Source organism: Lemur catta, chromosome 2, assembly GCF_020740605.2.
Source record: "Lemur catta isolate mLemCat1 chromosome 2, mLemCat1.pri, whole genome shotgun sequence".
In the NCBI taxonomy this organism is placed as follows: Eukaryota; Metazoa; Chordata; class Mammalia; order Primates; family Lemuridae; genus Lemur; species Lemur catta.
Window position 1 is genome coordinate 109,054,420 of NC_059129.1, and position 10,763 is coordinate 109,065,182.

The window sequence follows — 10,763 nt, forward strand, 5'->3', positions numbered from 1 at the left end:
GAGAATTCATTACAGACCAAAAGCTGCAAGCCTCTGAACACTCAAAAAGTATTTGAGACAAAAGAAAAGTTGCAATTGCTGTTAGTTCTAAAAGGCCCATTTCTGCTTTGCCTAACTTCCCTGGATCCACTGTTTATTTTTCGCCTTAGAAAGCTCAGATGCAGCATAGGTTTATTTCACTGGCTCTGACCCCATCCCCAGGCTTGTTCTGAGCTGCCCTCATCGATGCTGATGTGCCAGCATCATGCAGAACTCTCCTCCTGAGCCTGTAAGTGAGCCCAAAATAGAGCAAGAGTAAATGATGGTGCTGTAGCTCAAGTCCTGACATTGAGTTTTGCGCAGCCTCTTCCCCTAGGCGAGTGAGAAAAACATCTAGACCAGATTGAGAAGGATCTATCCATAAATCATGACCTTGTCCTAGAAACTTCAGTTTTATTTAAAGGCTATATCTACATGGGGTCAGTAAAGCCAACTTTTATGCTAGATATATTTTTTGGTATTTACATACCCAAATGCAATTACGAAAATAAATATTTATGTACACAAATATTTTTATTCACAAAAATAATTGGTTTTGGTGTAATCTCTTTCAGACTTTCTACTGAAACACACAGGACCCTTAAACGAGCAGAAAGTTTACTTCCTGGTTAGCCACCTAGGCAAGGATTATTTACCTCCTAAATGTCACTAAATCTGTCCCCTTTTCTCTGTGCCCCATTGGCATAATCTTAATTTCAGCTCACTTTATCTTCCGCTTGAACAATTGCCTCCTAGTCAGCCTCCCTCTGATCCATGCTCTGCTCGGCAGCTGAAGCACAATCCCGACCCTGTCCCTGTCCCACAAATGCCTTTCCCTGCCTCTCTCCGGTGGGCGCCATCTGACTGCACAACTCCAGATGGCCACTCAAATCACTCTTGAGAAATGAATCCCAATCCTCACATTTCCATTCCCTTCCCTGCTTTGTTTTCTCTATAAAAATAATTTCTATATAAATTTTTTTACTTTCTCAAACACTAAACATTTTTTTTGTTTGTTTATTATCTCTTCCCCAACTTGAATATAAATTTCATTAGAGCAAAAATCTTGAACATTTTGTTCCCCTCTTTATCCCTAGCACCTAGAAAAGCATCCAGCACATAGAGCAAATGAAGTAATTCATGAATAGACAAATGAATGATGTCCACAAGCCGTTAACATAGCACCCAAGTGCCAGAGTGACAGAACCCCTGCCTCGTCCTCCAGCCTCATCTCCCATGTTCTCCACTTTGCTCTCATACCTCAAACTGGCTTCCTTTTAGTTCCTTGGAAACATGCAGCTCCTTCCTGCCCCCGAGCCTCGGCACTTGCTTTCTCCTCTGCTGTAACACTCTCTCCCTTCCTCCCCTTTCCTTTAAATAACTCCCATGCATCCTTCAGAGCCCCAATTAAACACTGCTTATCAGAGACACCTTCCCTGACTCCCAGGTGAAGTCCATCAGTACACGCTTCCATGGCTTTCTGTATATTTAGTTCTTGTTTCCTTTCTAAAGACTGGTTAACGTCAGTATCCTTCCTCCCAACCCTGCAGAAAATGCAATCCATTCGGCATAATCTGGCACAGTGTCTAACCTGGAGTAGACACCCAGCAAGTTTTGTTGATTAAAGAAGGAAGACATATTAGACTTGTTCAGGCAACAAGGGATAAAACTAGAGGAAGATGTTTCAGGGAGAAAAATTTCAGCTGCACATGAAGAAGGAATTCCTAAGAGTCAGAGATGGTCCAAGACAGGGTGGCCTGTCTCAGGTGGTGGTGGAACATGGGGAAAATAGCCAGACATGGCCGGAAGGAGGCCGATCGAATCCAATTATCAGATGGGACATTGGACCAGAACAATGGTTTTTACGCTATGTCTCAGGAATTGGGGACAGTCTTGAAGTCTTGAACCCTGAAAACCTCAGGGTTTTCTGGCACTCCCAATTTTGCCTGTCTTTGTCTTTGGAGATAAAATGTAAATTTCTGTGCAAAAGACATAGTGGGATTCAAAATTGAATGCACAGTATGCTTTATTGTATTTGTTTAATTATCCATATTTTCCACTAAAGTATAAACTCTGTAAGACTGGAAAGAATTTTAGGTACTTGTTTTTGCCTGAAGCAAGAGAAATTGGCTCTGATGATAGATATTAAGGAAAAGGGGAAATTCACTGGAAAGTTTCTGACTCTGAGGCAGCATTTTGACAGCATTTATGCTCCTGGTACCACTATAGATGCCTTTGAAAGACAAAACCTGGCACACAATCACTAGAAAGCATTTTTTTAAACAAAAAATAGTGTTTTAATAAATATTCAGCTTCTTTACAAATACATAGCGTGGTAAATGAGTAACTCTAGACCAACAGACCCATGGCCTTTTGTCCAAATTTGGGTACAAAAAGAACAATCTTTAGAGAAGAAATAAAAATTCTTGCATGAAAATACAAAGACGACAATGTTGAAAAATACTGTCTCTTAAATAAACTACTCAGAATATTAAATTAAAAAACAGAAAATCAGAAAATAATTTATCTTGGGCCTGGTGGCAATGGACTCTAAGCTTTTGTTTAAAAAAATGAACAAACCCTTGAAATCAAGCTTGCAACTTGTTTTTAAATAAAATAAACGTAAAAATTAGCTAATAAAGAAGTTTCCTGAACATGATATGAAATATCCTTAATTAAGAGATATTTGTAGGTTCTCTTGACATTCAACACAGTGTACATTCTGGAAACAACAATGTCTAGAACATGAATGTTCTTTAATGTTAAAGCACCAATTATTATAGTCCTGCTCTAGTAGGTTTGAGATCCAATAGCTTGGGATTGAATATTTTCCCCTAAGTGACAAAGTCTAAAAAGGAAAAATCAAAAGGAAACAAGACTTCTTAGTTATATGAACTGAATTTGATTACTTTCTAGCAGTGTAGATGAAGAACAGTTGAGGGGTGTCAGTTTGACTGTCATTATAAAATAAACATGCCCTCATATTGAAAAACAAGGTTCTGAAAAAGATTTAATAAAAATTCTAAAAGATGAATTTGAAAAGCATTTTCATTACTTTTGTGACTCATCAGTGTTACTCCCACAGTCTCTCACATCATGCCAGGAGATGGCCATCTTCCAGAATAAAAAGATAAGTAATAAATCTAATGAAAACTAGGAAGGCATGTAAATAAATAATGGACAAACCTTTTATGATTTCTAATATCCTTTATAATGTACAGCTCTCACTTTGGAGTCCTTCAGGAATTTTCAAAATTAGAATATCAAAGTGATGCCCAGCTTCTTGTCATCTGACATATTGAATATGAAAGATTCAGAAAAAGTAAAATGCACAGATCACACTAAAAACTTCATATTAGTCAATAACTTCAGCCTTTCCATCACAAAATATTTTTTCAGAGGATCTAACAAGTGGAAAAGTTGGCTGATGTGAGTATTGGTTCTTCTCCCCTCTTCAGCCTACCCCTGCGGTTCCTAGAGGACAGGGAAGTGCAGGCAGTCTGTAGTCAAGAGCTGACTGTAATTCTCACATCGTCTTCTGCCTCTTGAGAGACTATTTTAGGGAACACTTGATATTGCGTACTTAGACATCAGATATTGCAATTTCCTCTGAAAAAAATGAATGTATGTATACAAAACAATGTCATTCTTCAAAAGTTGGTTCCAAGGTAAAGGGAAAATGTGACTTGGAAATGGAAGGGAAAGAGAGCCAGGTAACACCATACTTAGGAGTCAAAAAAGGATTGGGCTTATAAACAAAGTGAAATGAAATAATTGTGGTAGGTTGGAATTCAATTCTAAAATGCCTGAGATACTGACTGAATTTTTCCCCATGCATAGATGTGGAGAACCTCTAAAACAGACAACCATAGAAATAAGAGCTAATTAGAAAATTATTTTTAATGCTGTAAATGAAAGTAGAGATGGAAGTCTTTAGGAAATGGGAACATACAGAGCCTTATTTTCTGTTTTGCCATGCAGGGAGTTGAGAATGAAAAGCTTCTACTGGCAACAAAGGTGGCATGAGCTACCTTGTTTCCAGGTCACCACCTAGCTTCGCTTTTTTCAGAAATGGGAACTGTGGCGAGAGGGATAAAAGCAGCCTCTGGCAGTCCCCACCAAACCCAGGCAACCAACACTAGCTCCGTAGCTTTCAGGTCAGCACAGGCACCAACAGACACTCCTGTGTGCACATGGAGGCCCGGCTCCAGCAGACCAAAGTGTGCTGTCATGGGTGGAAGGATGGCTCCCCAAAAGATCTGTCCACCAAGAACCTGTGAATGTGGCCTTATTTGGAAAAAGGATTTTTGCAGATGTAATTAAGTTAGGGATTGTGAGATGAGCTCATCCTCAAGTACCCCGATGGGCCCTAAATCCAATGACAAATGTCCTTGTAAGAGAAAGAAGAGGAAAGGACAGAGGCACAGAAAAGAAGGCCGTGTGAAGATGGAGACATAGATTTGAGCTTTGCAGCCATAAGCCATATTTGTAAAGACAGCAGGTAAGTGCTTAAACATTCAGATCCAAGTTCGTATTTGGGAGGATTGCTCTTCCAGCTTCACAAATTAAAGCCAACCACCTGGATGTTATGATTCCTACAATGCTTGTCTTCCAGGCCAGGATTTTCCACTTAATTAGTAAGTCCAAGCTCATTATAATCTTCTGGGGGAAGAGTTTCTGCTCCTTGATGTCTTCATGAATCACTCTGAATGTGGACTCATTTGTAATCAATTGTTTTGCCTCTTCAGCTCTGCAGATTTGGCCCTCTCAAGTTGAATCCAGAGTAGAAGATATCCAACTGTTTCAAGTTCCTTAAATTAAAGACCTATTGGCTAACTAAATGTTCCATCTACAATGTGTCTTGCCCCATTACAAGTTTAGGTTTGGCCTGTGTGCTAAGGTTAGGCTAATTTGGTACCAAACTCTGGCTCACAGCTGACCTCTGTATCATTTTCTGGAGAAATTGGTCAGGACTAAAGTAAGCTTTTCCTCAGTTTTTAGTTCCATAAGAAGGAGTCAGTTATGGGCTGCACCATCAAGAGTCTTTACTACAACCTGGCTACCTTAAGCAAAAAAAAGAACTATTGGGAAGATATTGGGTAACTCAGAAGTCTAATAAGAAACTGGATAATTGGTCTCACAAAACACAAAACCCAAGGTAAAGACATAGTCAGATAGGAAGCTACTGCTGAATACTTCCCTGGCCACTCAACTCTGCTGCCACTGGACGCTGTCACTAGCCATAGCCACTGCTGTTAAACCACTATGAGAAATACCAAGAACCAACCCTCACAGTCCCTTCACCAGGATGCCACTCACTTAAGACCTAAAGTCGGAATGTATACATAGCCAAGTTATGTACAAGGAGAGGGGAGAGCTCCCCCAACTCATGGTTTCTCCACTGGTTCCTGTCATCCGCCCAGACTCTCACAACAAGGGATTTCACAACACTAGAAATGCTCAACAGCCAAAAATCATGACAAATGACCTAATCTTCATGACTCCAAAGAGACCCCGGTCATTTCTGTCTATCTGACCGAAACCATAATATCATTTATACTGACACTCAGGATTAGAAGAAATAGCCTCATGACAGATTGGATAAAGACTCCCACTGAACCAAAAAGCCATGTGGTCTGGTTCTCCTCCCTTTACCACTTTTGGAAGAGCACTTTACACTACTAGACCTTCCCACTTACATAAATAGAATTTAGCAACCCCTGCTATGTATAGGATGAGGCTTCATCATCACAAACTAGAGTAGCCCTGAACAATACTTCTCCACTTTTTTCATGGCGTAGGCAAACATACAGAATGATAACATCTAGATCCAGAACCTCTAAAATCTAACAAAGATTAGGCCAAATTAGCAGATTGTGAAGCAGTGGCACTGTACCACTTTTATTGAACTTTTTGGGCAATGTCATTAGTCTGTGTTGACGGTTGTTAATTAGAGACAGTCCATAACGATTCATTACTGTAGACTGTAGGATGGGGATGGATGTTGTGCATTATACTACACCATATCCTCTCAATTATAACCCACAAAAGAGCTTTTTCTCTGGTCTCAGTGTCCAGAAGAGCTGTGCTCTTGAACACCTGTTGTTTTATGTCATGGGCAGGACACTGTGAATCTTTTAATGGATCATATTTCCCTGCCAAACTGGCTCTAAACTGGGAGGGTTAAAATAAAATTTAAAGCCTGTCTCTAACATGTTTATAAGACTCTAAGGCATGCGTTTTTTCGTACTAACTCACACGTGGATCAATCTCACTGTCTTCCCCTCACGTTCTCCAACAAACTTCCATTTTGTTTATTCCACCCTGTTACATTGTATGTATGTTTGTAGTCCACTTTAGATCATCTTAGGAAAAGAGTGGGCATGGAAGGAAGGGAATGAGAGAAGAAATGAAGGAAGGAAAGAAAGAAAGCAGGCACATTGCCTTAAAATTCTGCACCTATTGTATCACCTGTATTTGTTTGGCTAAGTCACACATAGAAGGTAAGCTGTCCAAGGTGAGGACTATAACTTACTCATTTTCACACACTAACTTACAGCTCTCAACAAATGAACGAATTATTATGGATAAAAATATTATCACAGTGTGAATGTACTTAATGCTACTGAATTATGTACTTTGTATTTAAATGGCTTAAATAGTAAATTTCATGTTATGTATATTTTACCACAATAAAAAAACTAAACATATCCATCAAGATAAAAAATATTCTGTAGTTCTAATTAAGTCTTAAGCTTCTTAAAGGAAGGAACTGTCTTATTTATCTTAGCAACATGCTTTCTACCCCAGCAAGGCCTAGAACAATAAAATGCGCAAACCCGGTGTTTGAGATAAGTTTCTTGAATTGAATTCCCAGTAGATACTCATAGACTTTACATGTAGGCAGTTGCTTATGTATATGATTTGGGGCTCCCAAAGGCCTGGGTGCAAGTAAGTATCCCCTCATCATTTGTATTAATAGTAGATGAAATTCCTAGCATTCCTTTGGGTTAAACCCCTACTAAAGGCAGATATTTTACCCTAAAAAGAGGAATATTTCTTAACACATCATTTAGAAAACTAACTAGAGTATGGCTTCAGGGAAGAGAGCTACCAAACAGGTGAGTTTGGGGAGGGGTTGAAATTAGGAGGAGAAAGAGAGATCGTGTTTCAAATAGGGTACATTTCTGAACACAGCAAGCTTAGGAGGCTGCGGTGGAAAGCCATGAGCTTCCAAAAGGCACGGTAAGGGCACTGTGTGACCCTGGGGAAGAGAAACGCTCCAAAAAATGGAAAAGGGGGTGCTGAAATTCTGGAAGTTTTTTTCATGAATATGAAGACTGAGCTGCTTTCTGCCCAAAGTAGCCCAGAGTCACATTGAACACGAGATCCTAGGATTCAGAGCTAGAAGGAATCTTAACTGTCATTTAATTTCACACCTTTCTCTTATAACTGTAACAGCAGAGACTCAGAGAGGGGCAATTGGTGGCATAACCAAGAGAAAACCCAGAAGCCCAAGTAAGTCAGCGCCACTTCCACTGTACCCTCCTAACTTGTTTATGTCGAGTAGAAGATTTTATTCCCTAACTTATGCCTGATTATTTGATTCTAGCAGTTGGAATGCCAATGATTCCTCAGAGTAATGGAGTGCTTAATGCTTACCAGGTGGTAAAGCTTATGATGATGGAGGAGAATTCAAATTGCAAACTGCAGCCGGTGAAAATCCGGCACTGACTCAGGATTACCGTGTGTAATCTTTCCCTGATGAAGGTGGATGATTTGTTTACATTTTGGAAGATATTTGGCAGCCCTTGCTGCCATTTTGCCAAGAAAAATCTCCTTCCAACACTGCATTCACTCGGGCATTCATTATCCCAACCCCACAGGCTAAAAATATAAAGGCATGGTGGGAGGAAGGAGAGGGGAAAGGGGACAAGCACATGCCTTGCTCAGTATGCTGCCACCGCACCAGTGCAACTCCACCTGCAGCCTCCAGCGTTGGTTCAAACCATTTTACCAAGCAGTTCCCTTGCCCAGCTCTGGCGTGTCTTCCCGCTCATAAATCCTCGTCTGTATTTTCTCCTTTTCTGCCTCCTGAAAGTGATCTATGCTTTTTATAGCCATCTGGTTCATTTTCACTAGACAGAGCTGCCTCTTTTTTCTTCCTTGGTTTTCCATTTCCATGTTTGGGAAATGCATTAAATGTTTACCAATGGATCACACTCGGTGTGCTTGATTCACCACATTTACAGAATCTGAAAAACAACTGCAAAGGAGTTCAGAAATACTGCTATACTGGTGTACGTTTCTGCCCTAAATTCCTCCGAAGACCTGAGGTTGCAGGTAGATAACAGAGTTAAACACACATGGAAATGACAGTGTATTTATTTATTTATTTTTGAGGCAGGGTCTTGCTCCGTCGCCTGGGCGGAGTGCAGTGACGTCATCATAGTTCACTGCAACCTCAAACTCCTGGCCTCAAGCGATCCTCCTGCCTTAGCCTCCCGAGCAGCTGGGATGACAGGTGAGCACCACTACACCCAGCTAATGTCTATTTTTAGTAGAGATGGGGTCTTGCTTAAGAGCTGTCTTGAACTTCTGATCTCAAGGGACCCTCCTGCCTTGGCCTCCCAGAGTCCTAGGATTACAGTGGAGAGCCACTGCTCCCAGCCCAGAAATGACAATTCACAAGGAACTTATAAACTCCTTAAGCTGTGGAGGTTTGTATAGCACTTACCATGTTCTAGGCAACATTTCAATACTTTTCAATTATTAGCTCATTTAATTCTCATCATGACCTATGAGGCAGACACTATTATTATTTCCATTTTCCAGATGAGGAAACCATTGCACAGAGAGGTTAAGCAACTCAACAATGGACTTGGCTAGTTACTGGCAGAGTGGGCCATAAACCAAGGCACCTTGGCTCCACAGTCTGTTCTGTTAACCCCTACCCTGCTATCTCGACACATACACAGGCAGGGTGGAATCGATACCTTTTCTTAGCCACAACACCAATTTCACCTGCTGTATCCACAGTTTCCTCATTAGATGACACTGTCCGCAGGGTTTGGAGATAGAGACTAGAGCTTGCAGGTGGGCTGTGTTCTGGGCAGGTTAAATGATGGGTCCTAGGCCTGTCCCAAGGTGGAACGGTGGACCTTTGTTCTTTACCTCAAAGGCCCTGACATTCCCTCTCTTTTCCTTTTTTTTTTTTTTTTGAGATTATTTGTGTCCATCTTTAGCACCAGTCACTCTAGGTCTAAATTTGAGAGAAAACTACTAATAGAAATAGTTAACAATTACCGAATGCTTAATATATGCTAGGAAATGGTCTGAAATCTTTGTGTACAGTAGTCCCCCCTTATCCACGGAGGATACACTCTAAGACCATCGGTGGATGCCCGAGTCTGAGGATAGTACCAGACCCGATATACACGATGTTTCTGATCTGATAACCAAGCCTGCTACCAAGTGACTAACGGGCGGGTAGCATCTGCGGTGTGGGTTCTGAGTTTGACTTCTAGCAAATGGAGGAGCTGGAGTCTGGCTCCAGTGTCTGGGCTCGTGTCTACCAGGCATTGCAACCAGGCTGCCAGGAGTCCTGCCACCCCTGCCCCTACTCACCCTGGACCTGTCACACAGTAGCTGTCGCGATGTCCCAGGGCTGGAGGATAATGCATCAGCCCCTCTCCTACAGTCATTTAATGAGTCCCTCTGACTAACTACTGCAAGTCGTCCACTGCGTGGGATGAGGCAATGTGTGGGGAGCCTGGAGAAAGGCCATGGAAATAGTGTTGCAAATGCACTTCACCCCTCCTTGGGCCATTGCTGTCACTCAGCATGCCCTGAGGCACTAGTAGTCTGTGCTAAAAGGATTCAAGAAGGAGTTTCCTCCAGGGTCAAGAAAAATCCAGCCCTTACTTTAGAAGTTAAGTGATGCTGCCTCACTCTCTCTCTTTTTCTGATTTGTAACTATATTTTCCTTTCCTTAACAAATCCAAATGCCCTAAACACATTTTCTTCTTTAGGGGGATGTTAAACTACAGTAGTCCTAAACAAAGTACTGTCTCATTCTGTCACTGTTGAGGCAATAAAATTTATAAATAAACTTATGGAGATAATTCCAATTGAATATTACATAGCCAATTCAATTAACCTAACATTAAATTTTGCAGGGAAAATGGGCCTTCTGTGAGCTAAGGAGAGAGAGATTAGAAAGAGTTTCAAGGAAGATTACCTAGATTCACTGTCTCTGACCGTTAGCTAACATATCTTGATATGCCTCACCAAGAAATTAAAGTATCAGGCTGGTTCCACATTTGTTGATGTGATTTTACTCTTGGGTAAAATGTCTAAATGATACTCATTCCTTGACAGAAAAAGAGAGAAAGAAATTGTATTATCACTGAAGCTTTCTTCATTGGAATAGTACATTAAGAAGAGAATCGAAAATGGGGAAAAAATCTTCTGGGCCTGAAACTAAATATAATTTCCCCGGTTACCTTTCATCATTTGTAGCTATTAGGATAATTTGTGATCTCAAATCTTCCACGAAACGAATGACTCTTCCAAGGCAAACAAAGCACTAGGCCAGAGATACTTCCTTTACATTGTTCTCGTGTTTCTTGCTTCTTCATATAGCAAGCAGGAGTTTTTCGACCTCCTGTAGTTTAGGATTTTATCAATATAATAAAAAGAGAAACACCAAATGGATGACCATCTTGAATCAAAAGGTAAGTTGA